At 49.3% G+C, this 14,690-nt stretch overlaps 1 protein-coding gene across 5 annotated transcripts in view; it reads left to right on the top strand.

The window, feature by feature from the left end:
- Nucleotides 1-14,690, top strand: part of LOC116843899 — a 39,434-nt gene that overhangs the window by 10,125 nt on the left and 14,619 nt on the right. The window contains exon 1 of one of the 5 annotated variants that reach the window (XM_032814796.1): nucleotides 12,143-12,438. The exons of the other annotated variants lie outside the window; for them this stretch is intronic. The gene's annotated coding sequence lies outside the window, so the exon portion shown is untranslated. Of the gene's footprint in view, nucleotides 1-12,142; nucleotides 12,439-14,690 lie in introns of those variants that run through there. 5 annotated transcript variants of the gene reach the window in all.

Genomic DNA, 14,690 nt, shown 5'->3' with positions numbered 1-14,690 from the left:
GAGAGAGAGAGAGAGAGAGAGAGAGAGAGAGAAGGAGAAAAACTAGACGTGAAATTCGTGTTGGTATGATAAAGAAGGCTCCAGTCCGACGCGCGTTGAACAGAGAGACTAGAGAGAATGAGTGCGCATCTGGTTCTCCGGAGGGTAATTAAAAAAAAACAATGAAAGAAATCCACCAGACCTCGCGCGGCCCTCGAAGATGACTGTCCCCTCTGTATACAACGGAAACGGTTCAATGAGCTGTTTATGGACATCTCCGCTTATAATCCCGCGATTATTTTCGTTTCGTTAATCGCCGCACGGCTGAGAACGATCGTTACACAATCTAGTCGCGTCGTAATACCTTCGCTAGGCGAGGATCAACGACGCGATATCTCCAACGTGATTTTTCGCACGTGCCAACTTTCAACATCTATCAGACCTCGCAGTTACATCAGCAGAGGCTCTAAAGGGACGAGCGGCTGACCGTTGCGATTGAAAAACGCCCACGTGGAAAAATATAGGGAGAGGAAACTGTACCGTTCGTGTGCAACACGACACGAGAGACGGAATGAGAGAGGAAGAGAGAGAGAGAGAGAGAGAGAGAGAGAGAGAGAGAGAGAGAGAGAGAGAGAAACTGCGGTTCGCTGATGGAAGAAACAGCAACGCGGCGACGGTAGCGTGGCATTCACAGGACGGAAGTCGACGTTGCTCCACGCGAGATACAGTCGTTGCTGGCGCAACGGAGACGGACTTACGCTATTCTCGCGGTCACGAGCGCGACAACCAGCGGTGAATCGATGATGCACGAGCTGAGCGAGACAGCGCCGCGTCAAGAAGAATCGGACGAGGACGGAGACAGGTCAGGGCGTTGCACCGTTTGCTGTGACCCAGTGTTCCCCGCGGGCGCTGCTCCGTTTAGATCTTTCTCTGTCCTCCCTGCTCTCCATGTCCTCCGTTCTCTCCCTAGCTCTTGCTCACGGGACTCCCTCACCTCATAGACGAACGTGCGTTTTCAGAATTGCGCCAAGATGCCGTGCGCCGCGCGTATTCGTTATCTGCCGTTTGATCGATACTACTCCTCGACTTTGGCGGAACACGAAGAAAGTGGCGGAGAAAGAGAGAGAGAGAGAGAGAGAGAGAGAGAGAGGAATACTAATGCTGGTCTATTTGGAGATTCGTGATAACGAGCGAAATATCGATCCTGCGCCGGTTGGAACAAAGCAGCTATACCTGAATAAGGATACGTGCACGAATTAACCTTGACGGTCCGGACAGTTTTTGGGTGACTTTTGCAGTCTTTGAATTGGAACTTTTTAGTGCTGATCACAGAGTAGATTGGTAAAGGATATTGGTAAAAAATATGAGATCCCCCGCCGCGCAATTATAATGGTTACCCGGAATGGCAAGGATTGATCTGACGAACAGACAAATTAGCCGTCAGAGGAGAGACGCGAATTTCATCTTGTTACATAAGCGGTGAGAGACACAGTTCGCACATACACACGCCGCACATTCGCGTTTGGCGAAGCGGATTATTCCACAGGTAATGATTGCAGTTCCTCTTCGAGCCGTGCGACGCACACGTAACGCGCCAACACGTTAGAAGACACGCGAGAGCGTTCGCTTTATCAACGCCAATCGAGTTTCTTGCAAACCCTCTCTCGCGTGCTCCTTCTGTCAGCAGCGAGGCCGCGTGTGTGCACTCACGCGCGCTAGAATCCGAATAAGTTTTTTTTTGTGGGTTACCTAGCCAGAGGTATTCGCCGCGCAGGAGATAAGTGGAACGGTCACGAGTTCGTGGCCGTACGCGTGTCGTCACATAGACGCGAGTTCGTTTTCTGTACGCGCGTTTCGCTCTTCCTCTCGTCTAGTTTCTCTCGCGTGTAACACACGCGCTATATGATTGCGCCGCGGCCGCAACGATCTGCAATTCCTAGTCTACGTGCCACTCAGAAAGACGTCAATAGAATTTATCCTCTCGCTCTTCAGTAACTCTCCCGCGACGGTCTGTCGCTCAACGCTGATTCCGTGAGGATTCGACGTTCTAGCAGAGTAAAACGTGTCGAGCACCTTTGAGCAGATTTTATCATACAGTAAGATGTAAGGGGATTTAAAAATAAGTAAGCGACAAATAATGATCGATAAATTATATCAATAAATTTTCGCATATTAATATTTGATAAAATCCGACTAAGAGTGTTGAAAACCGACGAACTTCGTAACGAGTGCTAATTACTCGGCGTTTTCTCCCATTTCTCCCTTTTTCCCTTATTGAGTGAAGAAGAAGGGAAAAGTTTCCAGGGCGCAAAGTAAAACCATTCTTCTTGACGCTGTCCAGGAAAGAACGGTAAAACGGATCATACGACGTTTCTGCTTAGATGGACACGCACGAAGGGGCCCAGCTGAAGCCGATGGGAGCGGTAGCAGCGACGTAATTACGGGGTTAGGCGCGTTACATCGAATCGCAATCGCCCGATTGCATCGAGATTTCCTTTTGGTCGTTACGCTTTTGGCTTTATACGACGCGCGGCGTTTCCGTTGGGCGTTTTTGAGCGCTTTCAAAGCGTCGGATAGAATTTCGTAATGAACATCTAATCGTGCCTTCGATCACCGAACCCGGCCGGTTTCGTTTCGCTCTCCTTTCCTCATTCTGCGTCCGCTGCTCGGTGAGCACGAGGCGCGCAATGATTTTCGAGAAAATCGCCTTTCGACCTAGATTCTCGACCGCATGCGCGCCGTTGTTCAATCGCGAGCGTGTTCACGTTGTCCCGCGATCATTACGCGGCCAGCTCGACGTTTTATTACGCGTAACGCTTCGACCCAGAACTATCCGATTACACTTGAATCCATTAATTCTCGTTCGAGCACCGGAGTATAGTGTGTCCTTTAATTCTGCATCGCTCGCTGCACTGCACTCGCTGCAGTCTCTGTTTTCAACACGGAACGAAAACAACGTGATTAAACTATCTCCGCGAGCGGCTCAACGACTACCATCTCCCGCATCGACAAATCGTTACGTGTGAGTGTATATGCGTGTGAGAGAGAGAGAGAGAGAGAGAGAGAGAGAGAGAGAGAGAGAGAGAGAAGTGCAACCCCCGCGAGTACCTTCCGCAGGATCGGTCGAGTTCTCATTCGTCTCTGCGCTCACTTTCATCGCGGTTATTTACGCTACAGACGCGTCAACGAGCTAGAGCACGCTCGCTCTCTATCCTCCCTTTCGCTCACTGTCAAAATAAATGGTCGTCGTCGTCGGAAGTTACATCCACCTTGGCCCTTCCTCTCGAGAACCAGAATCGTCCGCAGAAACTGGTCTTCCCGGCCTGTGTCCCGCTGGAAAAATGTCCTGCACGGTGCACGTGTGTGTCGGCACTTATGCTCGTGTCGCGCGTGCTGCTTTCGCAGCCTGCAGGCAGGCAGGCCGGCCGACGGTATTTATCGTCGAAGCGACAGCTTTACGCGAAAATATTCTTTCTCGTAAAACGCGGCGAGACGTGCATACAGCCATGTATCCACGTATCTATACGTACAGCAGCAGGTCGCCAACCCCGTTCCGTTTTTAATCTAAATAACGTACGCGACACCCCTATGATGATAGTCACGCGACGTTACGTCGCCAGCTGTCAGCTGGAGTTTCGACCCCCGTGCAAGAAAAGGTGCTTAGACGATTCCACGGAGAGAGAGCCGTGTCAACCCTTTGCTACTCGGCCGTCCCGCTGAGAATAGTCTTGTGCGGGACGCGACCTTTGAGGAAAATCTCAGCAGCCCGAGAGGAAAACCTATGCACGCCCACGGCGCACGCCGTCGTATTCTCTTCCGTCTCTCGCTGGGGCGAGCGATAGTTTTACATTCCTCGAGAGAAAAGCGTCTTATGGGACTGCCGGCCGTTATCGCTTGTTAACTCGAACATAACATTCGAGGTGTGGTATGCTAAAGGCGTTTAGAGCCTTTAGGAGACTCACTCAATAGGATGAAAATTGACTCACTTTTCGGACGTCTGTTTTCTCGTATCCAACGTCTTGTGCGACAGTTGCTCACCGGAAGCCAATCTTGCGATAATGTAAAAATGATTCCGCGACGGTTCGCATTGTGTCCCGTTACACCTTGGTTGCTCATTGTGAGGAACCGATGAATGAAGTCGCTCAGGAATTGGGCGACTAACGGTCACAACATGTACAACATCCGGTACCTCCAGGATTCAATTAGGTGCCGTCGAGGCGCGACATAATCCCCGTATCGTATTACACCCCACGTATTGTACCCTCCGGTGTGAAGGAAACAAAAAATCGCAAAAGAACAAGACGAAAAAGAGAGACAGAGGGGGAGAGGGTGAGAGACACGCACGAGGTGATTCGCACGAGGAAAATTCGTCTCGCTGGATCGATCTCGCGCGCCCGCGTGAAAACTCGTCTTATGTTCGGCCGTGCGGATCGCAAGTACCAAGGAGCCGTGCGGTGCGCGATAAGAGGAGGCATTGGGGGTCCAAATGGACGGACCTCCCAGCCCAGGCGCGGCGGAACCGGTGCAACAATTAATTTCCAAAGGAAAGAGTTACGAAGCCGTCTGTATCTCCTTGGAGGGTCGGCCCATCTGGAATCAAGGGGCAAAATCGCCGTAATGGCGATGCAACCCTTTGGCCAGCTGTGCGTCACAATGGTCGTCACGAAAAATCGCGCGACAATGTTATCTCGATCTGCCAGCTTTGTGGGGTCGTGCCGGGATTGAGTCGTCAGGCAATCGGGTTAAGGGGATGCCTGCCTGCCATTGTCGAACGGCAAGCGATCCTTCGTGCGAGAGGAAAAATTTGGTTTTTCCTTCCTTCCCTCCATCTCTCCCTCTTCTGCGAAGCGATCCTCCTGCCCTCTCGGTCGAAACGAAATGAGCAAACACGTTGCCCAGTGGCAACAGACTGTTGTTGCTGCAACCCCCTTCGAATTCACCTCACGTTTCTCTCCTTGCGTTTCCGCGCGATTGATTAGCTCGTCGAGTAGTTATCGGACGCGCGATTACGCGACCGCTGCGGTAAACCGAAATCGTGGACAATGGCGTCGACAATTTGTCCTCGTTGGCTGTCGCCGATGAAAGGAATTCGGCACAAAGCAGAGGTTTGGCTTTCACGTGAAAGCAAACAAGCACGCACCCCTTTCCGGTCCGCGAGCTTTTTAATGTCGCGACGAGGAGCCAATAAGAGACTCCAGGCGAGGAAAGAGGAGCGGAGAGCATTTTGGTCGAGTAATTCTTAAAAGAAAAGGAAGGGCCCCAAAGGCCCTAAACGCGGAACCGGTCTTCCGCGACGGCGCCGTTTATAGTTTCGCAGCGCACGCTGCGAAAGCTTCGCGTGATCGTGTCGCGCGATTCGATTTCCATTAGAGTTCGACGATGATGTTTACTTAGCTCCGGGTCGTTGTCACGCGGCCGGTACAGGAGACAGAAAAATGACGACGGAGTCGGGGGACGGGAGTGCGAGAGAGCGGGTACGCGAGAGAGGGAGAAGAACGGGCGTATGGAGAATCCCGAAGAGAGCAAGAGAGAGAGAGAGACAGAATGAGAAAGCGAGAAGGAAGGAGGGGGGAGGGATGGAAAAACGGAATCAGGTTTCTACCTTTATAGGCCTGCGTCCACATTCGCGTCCTGCCGTGCCTCCCGTGCCTTCTTTCCTTCCTTCCTCCGTACACGGATGCAAAGAAGGACCAGGCGACAGAAAACCATAATCACTGACAAAAGGGCCTCGAAGGCACCATGGCGTGCAGCAGCTACAGAGACAAGACGAGCTTTCGCACCCCTTTCTCACGCGCGACACCTCGACACCACGAGGAGGATCCGTCTTTTTTCGGGGGCTCCGGAGTCCTCGGATGATGCCTCGAGGGTCGGATATATATATATATATATATATATATATATATATATATATATAGAGAGAGAGAGAGAGAGAGAGAAGGTCTCCACTCAAGGAGCGGCCGCGACCAGTTGGCGGCTACCCGCTTTTCTTCTTGCGGAAAATTGATTTCTCCGGCATGGAGGCGCCCCTCGAGGCTTTCCCTATTTCCACCATGGGAAAAGTGAATTTTTTTTACTATGCGGGCGCCGGAAAAAGCGCTTTAGGAGAGCGTCGCGAGATCAATGTCGATGCGGTTCGCTAATTCTCACAGGAAAATACGTCCCTCTTTCCCTTCCTTCTTTTCTTATTCTTTCTTCTTGATCGCGTTAGCTCATCCATTTGGGCGATCGTAGCGAGCATCACGAGCGCGAGCGACGTTTCTAATTTATGTGCCGAAAGGGCCGCGATATACGGGCAGAGTGTGAAAGTCAGTTGATTTTGAGCCCCTCGCGAGAGCGCGAGCACGCCGGCGGGATGCTCGGTAATGGCTCGCGCAGTTTGTATGGAAATTTACCGGTCGGAAAATGACCGTGTCGAAAGGCTCGACAAACGGGGCTTCCTCATTGGCGTAACGTATCGCGCTCTTTGGTCTCTCTTCCCAGCGACGGACGTGTCGGCAAATTATCGGTGCCGGTGTAATCATGCCGAAGGACAGGGTTAGTCTAGTTGGTCTGACCGTTAACACGTCCGATGTGTGCGGATTATGGAAGGCAACATGTCGCACCGCAACCCTTCTACTGTAATCTCGCGATGCAGCAATGTGCACGGGATCTGTTAGACGGTTGCTCGAAACATCGATAGCATTAGGTTTGCGATAGTATTAGGTAATGAGAAGTGGAATGTGAGAAGATTTTGTGTAATATGAGGTTACGAATTTCGAGACGACGGTGTGTGCGACAAGTTCACGCGTCATAATCCATTGACATTAAGATAAATAAAGATGCTCGATATTTTAGACATTGAAACTTCAGCGCCACACCAAATATTATAATCAGGGCAAGGTGTCTGGACATTTTTATTGTTTCGCTCTTTAAATGCGAATATTTAAAATTTCGACACAAAGTACATGTGTTTCCTATATTGAACATTTAGATATTCGTGTTTGAAGACCAAAATAATACTAATGTCTAGAGTTAGGTACGTGTCCGTGCATTAGAATTTCTATCTTATCGTGTCGGGTTTGTTAGTTTCGGCACGCCACGTGTCGACATCTCACCGTCGCAGTTCTTCCATGAGTTCTTCCACATTGAGTCACCAGAACAGAGAACAGAGTATAATCTAAGTGTACCGCGACCACCGTGTGTTCTCGTTTACGTACACTTCGGCACGGGTAAACGATGCGAGCGAAGGAACAATGAGGCGCTACTTCCTTAATTAGCGTGGGGTAACTGTGTCTCGTTGCATAAGCGACCCCGCGCAATTTTGCGTAACACGTTTGAACGCACAAGTTCGTATCGACCTCGTCGAACTGGATCGCAAGTGAAGATGTGATTACATCGCGGGGAAATAACCATTCTCGCGCGAAATAAATTCAAGGGCGAAGGTAACCAGCCGTGAACATCGGCCGCATCCAGCTATTGAGCAGAAGAGCGAACAGCCGTTTTCTACCTCAAGCCCTCCGAGGGAAAACTCTCAATAGGTTCTCTGGAAAAAAGTGTCGAATTGCGCCCGCATACGTGTGACATCCTCTTCTCGGATACACTCAACGGCTCTTCAAACATCCCGTCGAGGGTTCCCATCGGGAAAGCAAAAAGAGAAGCATAGCGTCTACATTTATACGTTAAAATTAGCCCCGACGATATCACGCTCGTTTTATATTTATTATTTGGATTTACATGAAAAATTGATTCGAAATTTGTTAAATTTTTATGTCACAAGATGCGATCTTTTTTTTTTTTACTTTTGATTTTCACACGTCATTTTGAGAGAATGCTTGAAAATAAATGAGATTACTACGGTACGTGCTCAAGAGGCGTGCTTGCTGTCGGGATTAATAAAATTGCGATTTCGACACGCACGATTCTCCACAACGCGATTTTAGCGACGAGAGTTGTTGCAATGAACCGGCGAGCCGATTCGAGCGTTCTCGAACTCCTCGAGCGATATTCCTCGAATACGCGCCTTCAATACGCGTCCGTATTGATCGCTTCGGGAACAATCGGCTGCCGATCGCAGACACTTGTCACAGAAAGTCTCGTGGCTCCAGTCAGCTGTCCTCCGCCACGTGAGAGCTCCGCGGGAGCCGCGCGGCATTGTTTCCCCGGGCATAATGCACTCGTTTTGTGCGCGCGAAGAAAAAGGCGAATCGACTCTCAGTCGCACGATCGATCGACTCGACCGGCGAGGGAGAAAAACCTCACACCAGTCCGAACGTTTGAGTGCTCCGCGAATTGCACGAGAGACCGCCCTTGCATCGCGCTAAATTGGAAACCGACGCGCGCAGAACGATCGTTCTTTCAAGGAGAGAAAATGGAGAAGGAGACGACGGTTTCCACGTCGAGTGACGCTCGTGCTGAGGAAAGCTGCCGAGAGAGGAGGAGAGCAAAGAAGAAGCGTCGTCACTGATCTCGGGTTATTTAAATAGCTGCGTCTTTAATATATTGCTCCAATATTGACTTTTAATTTAACGTCAATTTAACGTCATTTTCGAGTTGAATGATCGATTATATGATATGGACGAAGACCGTCTGTTCGTTTGCTTGCGATATCAACTCTGCGATAATTGATATTAGGTGCGGTCTCGTCCACCTGTGATATTAAAATTACGATGGGATCGCAAAAATTCGATTTTCAGCCACGTTTCCTTCATATTTCTTTTACATTGCTTTCAATCTTTGTAAAGAGATTTGTAAAGAGATGGTGCACATTACGTTCAATCGAGATGTTCAATCAAGACGCTGAATAACAGTCTGCTATTGTTATTCACCATCTTCCAAGCAATTATTGAATTCCGCGCATTGGATGACTCACCTATCGAGCCAGTGAAGTCGTCGAGGATCCGACGAACTCTTGCAAACCGCTGATAGAACTCGAGATGATTCCAATCAGAATTCTTGCGAACATTCTCTCTCTCTCTTTCTCTTTCTTTCTCTCTTTCTTCGATGTAATAGATAGATAGATAAATTTATTATCACATAATATATCAATGATCGGTGATAGAAGAAAAGGGATACGCGAATTTGAGCTGAATGACGAATGAATGACTCTGGGATTCTCGGCTCGAGTCTTTCGCACACGGTGTTCCGCGGAACGACTTCGGGATCCCTACTTGCGGATCGTGATAATTTTTAAGGTAAACAGAACCATTGTCCTCGTCGCCGCATCTTTTGTCGGCCGTTTAGGGGATCCCGGAAGCTGCTTTGTGTGCATCGTCGATCACCGTCGCGCTAGTCGCCAGGATAAATGATCTCCCGACCGTTGGAGGTCCCCGGGACCCATCATTCTTCACTTTTTCCCTCCTGTTTCAAGATCCTACAAATTTCTCCGTCGTCGAGCGAGTGGCGCGCGCCTAATTCAATCTCCTCGAGTCACCGTCGATTGATGGTCGCGTTCGCCTTCTGTTAGCGAGACACAGGACGACTCTCCCCCATAGATACACCCGTCAATTTCTCTTCTTAGGTGAAATTTGCACAATGGATTCGCAGGCTGCGCGAGTGTCCTTTCCTTGTCGCCGGCCTTTCCATCCCGGCGTCTTCCTGTTCGCGTTTCGTCGCGTCATCATCGCATCCCCGGCACGTCCGACCGTTAGCGAGCAGATAACGCGAGACGAATGTCACGATTCATCGTCACGCCATTTGTCACAGGTACTAACGATATCGTATTATCTTGCGCGCGCGCGCGCGCGCGCGGATGGTGTGATAATAAAATGTAATTTTTGCTCACAAGCACCATTCATTACGGCATCTGCGGTTGGCATCGCGCGAAAGATAACTGCTCATTACGAGTGCATGCCGTCTCCCATTCTCCACGGCTCGCCGTTTCGTATGAGATCCTTTTTAAGGCGATATTCTTCCGTCAACAAAAACCGGTATGTACGAAACGCACGGAGCGGCTTTCGCCGCAGACGCATCCTCTTCCTCCTCCTCTCTCGGCTTTCCTACGATGGAAATTTTCTCATGACGACTTCCCGGTTCGTTTGCGGAGAAATTTCGCGTTCAATTAGGCCGCTTCGCGCCGTCTCGAGAGACGTCCGTTCGAAGGAGGCGACGGCAAAGAAGCCACCGAGGAAACACGTGTCGCACTCGTATGAATGCTCGCTCTGTCCTCACGCCCGTCACCCCTCCCTCCCTCCGGCTCCCCTTTCCTCGTCTCGCGCGGATTCTCGTGCACCCCATCTCGCGCCGGCTCTCACTCCGCTTTCTTCCTTGACGTTTTTGTCTTATCAACGTGATGCGCGAACACAAAGGACGATAAAGAAGATGGGAGAAGAGGAGCAACGCGACGACGTCGTGGAAGAAGGCGCGAGAGCGAGAAGAATTTCCGACCGTGTGTGTCGGCAGATTAACGGCAGGGAAAATTATGATAAGGGAAATGCAAGAGCAAAATATGCAGGCGTCGGAGTTATAAATTGAAACGGCGATAAGAGCTGCGGCGGAAGAACGCGAGGGCGTCTCCGTCATGGTTCTCCATGCCAATATATGTACATACACATACGTATACCTTCATGTTGATGCGCAACGACTTTGTTTGATGTAACTTCTTTCGCGTTACCAGTCATTGACATCGGACGACTATTTCCCTCGGCCGCTATTGTGAGGCAACGCTTGGAAATTGACAATAGCCTTTGTCGTCCGGCGACCAACACGGCGAAGGTTTGTATCCTGTTTGAGAAATTTCCATCGCCGCGTGCGTATCGTCGAGAAACGCGTCTAAAGCCGTAGGCGAAATAGTCGTTCGTGTCAAAAGCGTTATATGTATCTAGCTCTTCCGAGAGAGAGAGAGAGAGAGAGGGAAAAAGATAGAAACATTAAATAGTAATTTAGAAATGAGACGAAAAAATCTGACGAGACTCAAATCACATAATCCCAATCGTCGACTACAATTTTCATTAGGCGCGCAGGCCGAAACCAACCGGAATTCGATCGAGGTCGCGTTCCGATTAGAACAATTACGTAGTCGGGCCTCGAGCGTAGTCGTTTAAACCGAAGTCAGACGAAAAATTACACATTAAGATACTGTGTATTTGTACGAAGCGGATTTAAAATAATAAGCGAATAAAGGCAAGAGGAGAGAGAAAGGAAGGAAGAAAGGAAGAAAAGAAGGAAAGAAAGACCTCGGTAAGTAAAACGGGATGGTACACTGAGGGAACGAATCTTCATGGCGCAAGGTGTCTCACGAAGAAAGGCCGCAAAGTCATGCCTGTGCGCGCGTCCGAAATGCACACAAAAAGCTTATGGGCGCGGTGCCGCATTGTCCGACGCCGTGAGGGGGATGCAAAGACAGGGGTGCAAGGGTGGACGCGGGGGGAAGGAGGGAGGGAAGGGCGAAGACCGATGTAAAGAGCGAGATAATAATAAATGACTCGCACGGAGACGAATGCTTGATTTACATGAGAAGATCGATGGCCTCGAGGAAGGGGATGTGCCATGTACCCCGCGCACCTCGGCCAGTTCGCGCCGGTAGCCCTTCTTCTTCGCATATTTATTCGCGCAGCGGAAACGCCGTTCGCGCCGCCGCCGCCGTCGCCGTCGTCGGTGTCGGTCTCTCTATCGATGATGCGTCTCGGACGGAAATATCGTGCGGGTAAAGATAGCGACGGATAGGGGAGAGAGACCGAGCTGCGCGAATCGGTTTTCCGAGCTCGGGAACGGCGTGCGCGCGAGCGCACTCGTAATTGAATTCCACGGAGTCGGTTGTTTCGGGAAGGACGGTTCGCTGAAACAACAAGCGGAATAACGCGGTTACCAGTTCAGCGATTGCGGCTGCGACTAATTGAATACGACTGCGCGATATGAAAGTGCGCGAGGCGCCGAGCTGCGGCGCAACTCGGCGACAGGAAAATTGCTTCGTATCACGAACGGGGAACGCACGACGAGCGATCTCCCCGCGCGATTTCAGTCTGAGCAGGAGTACGCTCCTGGAAAAAAAAAAAGAGCGTGCCTTCCCCCTCCTACGCACCGCTAACGGGTTCGTCTTGTAATTACTGCTAACGAACCGTTTGTTTCACCAGATGAGACAATGCGAACCACTTCTGCATGTTTCCGTGCGCGAACGCTCGCGCACATTCGCCTCGCGAGTGCTCTCTGCGTTATTCCGTCGCAGAATTATCGATTTAATCTTGGCGAGATCGTGGGAGCGACGTCGAGGGAGTGAGAGATCGCGGATCAAGCGGACGTTATCTATTTTTGTTAAACGTATCTCCGCAGCGCGCATAACAACTCGCCTCTTGACTTGTGTACGCGTTATCGAAATAAACACAACTCGCTCTACTACGCGACAAGCTGCAGCAGCAGTTCCTCGTTTCCCTCGAGGATTCGAGCGAGTTCGGCGAGCGTCTCTCTGACGTAACAAGGAGATTCGCTCCGCATCGATCATACGAAACCGCGAGTTCTGGAAAGCCGTGCGTTAACGCGAAGGAAGAGGTACCATGAATCAATCGCGACAGGATAAACCGCACTCGCCATATGGCGGCGCGCGGTGGGAGAAAAGACGCTCTTTCCGAATGAAATTCGCAGTACTGCAAGGCATGAAATCTCGTGTGATACAAGTAAATTAACAGAATTATTGAAATCGGTCAAATAGCAGATCGCTCAGAGATTTTTAGCCGACTTCTAAAGAAGGAGCTTCTCGATTTGTCACGTGTGTGTTGGTTTCTTCGTATGTTCCCTCATAACACACAAAAACTGTTAGAGATATTAAGACGAAAGTTTTTGCAACTTGTTCAGCATGTTATCTGCATGGCTCGTGGAAACGGTGCGGAAAAGACAAATTAAGTAGGTAATTACAACTATATAACTGTGTAGCAAGATAAATAATAAAAAAAAAGATATGATTAGTGACTCAACCGGTTGGGTTTTCGCAACGATTTCTAATATCGTTAGAATATGAGGATTATAGGTATATAGATGTATAGATATATTTATGAAGAGATAACTTATTTATTACTTGTTTTCCGAGTTTTGACCGCGTCTTGATTGTCTTTGGTTCGGACGTTTCGTGAACACTTCAGTTTACTTCTTCAGGGCGATCTGAGACGCGAAAGCTTAGAATACCAGATGGTTTATCTATTTTTATAAAGTTTCTCATCGTTTAAAATGAGCGCATTTTCCCCCACTGTGCGCTGGAAAGTGCTCGCGACAGGCAGGTGCATTCGCCGTGGCGCGTTCTACGCCACTGGGTCGCGCGCGCGCGCGCACATATATACACTACTCCTATGCGCACGGAATGACTGATTGAAACACCAGCACACTCCGCTGGCGACGCTCGGCGTCGCAACATGTGTATGCGAATTCCGGTAGCGCGCACGGTAACGGTGACCGTTTTTCCGCCGTAGTTTCTGGCTTCGCCTTCCGCCGCGTGGGTTCGCACGCCGGCACGCCGGCGACCGCTTCCTGGTTCCTCACGAGACCGGAAGCCACGCGACAAGCCGCCCTCGGTCCACCGCTCGCTCTGCCCTGGCGCGAGTTTGTCACTTTCACGTCGCGTTTCACCTCGCTCGCTCGCGGCCACGCATTTCCTTCCGCGTCGGCCGACTCGCTCCGGGGGTGTTTCATTTGTTCGTCGATAATAATCATATGGTCCCGCACACTGTCGCCCGGTGGTCTTGATCCTAAACTCGGCGGAAGTGAGTGTGTTAGGTATTACACGGAAAGGTTTGGTTCAATTAACCAAATATCTGGTGGATTATGAACGTTCCAGAAATTCCGATTGAAGTAACCCGAATTCTGTTTAAGTTAAAAAGATGTTTGGTTGACTTAAACATAATTCGGATTACTTCAATCGGAATTTCTGGATCGTTCATATTCGACCAGATATTTGATTAATTCAACCAATCCTTTTTTTCCGTGTAGTTGACGAAGATTTCTTTTGACTAAAATAAACGGCAATTCAATAATCAAAACTGATCAGTCGTTATATGTTTAATCGCGAATATTTAATGTTTAATCGATCGAGCAGATTAATAATTAATCAGTGTATAATCGATCACGTCAAAGTTTAATCAATAATTTAAATTAAATTTGAATCAACTTCATCAGTTGATGAAATTGTTCGTAATTTCACATATGACGATTTAATAACATAAAAATAAATTCATATCTACTCTATTGAGAATTTATCAGTCGTTGAAATTATTCGTAACTTCACATATGGAGATTAATCTTGACTACTGATTTGTCGATTATTTTGGTCGAAGAAGAAATTTCAATCGATTAATGCTTCACACTGGAGGAAGCGTACTCAAAATTGCATCGCGAAAGGATGGAGAACACAACAGGACTCGCAAATTCGCTGAAGGACTAATTCGTCTCCTTTCGTATAATTTGCTGAACATGATAATTCGAAGACGACGACGATGATTATGCGCAGACGATTACGATATCACTATTGTTGCCGAGCTCAGATAATAACGCACGTCGTGATATGAATATTTAAGAGCCTCAACTACGCGAAAACAGCAGTCTCGATTTGGGACGGGAATAACCGCTCGACCTGCTGAGCGTGCTGGAAAACGCTCGATCGCTCTCGAAGAAGCATAATCCTATTTCGCAATATTTCTCCCCTTATGCTGCCGCAAATCTCATTATGCGGGGTTTACGGAGGAAGCGTCTTACACAACACCGGCCTCCTCATTTCTTTTCTCTTTCACCGTCGCGGTTCATCGCCGGCGACCATG

The sequence above is a fragment of the Odontomachus brunneus genome, unplaced genomic scaffold, assembly GCF_010583005.1.
Source record: "Odontomachus brunneus isolate Ranch 3 - 2012 unplaced genomic scaffold, Obru_v1 Obru_scaffold_036, whole genome shotgun sequence".
Taxonomy (NCBI): domain Eukaryota; kingdom Metazoa; phylum Arthropoda; class Insecta; order Hymenoptera; family Formicidae; genus Odontomachus; species Odontomachus brunneus.
The sequence above is the reverse complement of the archived record's forward strand: the minus strand, read 5'-3'. Positions and strand labels throughout refer to the sequence as shown.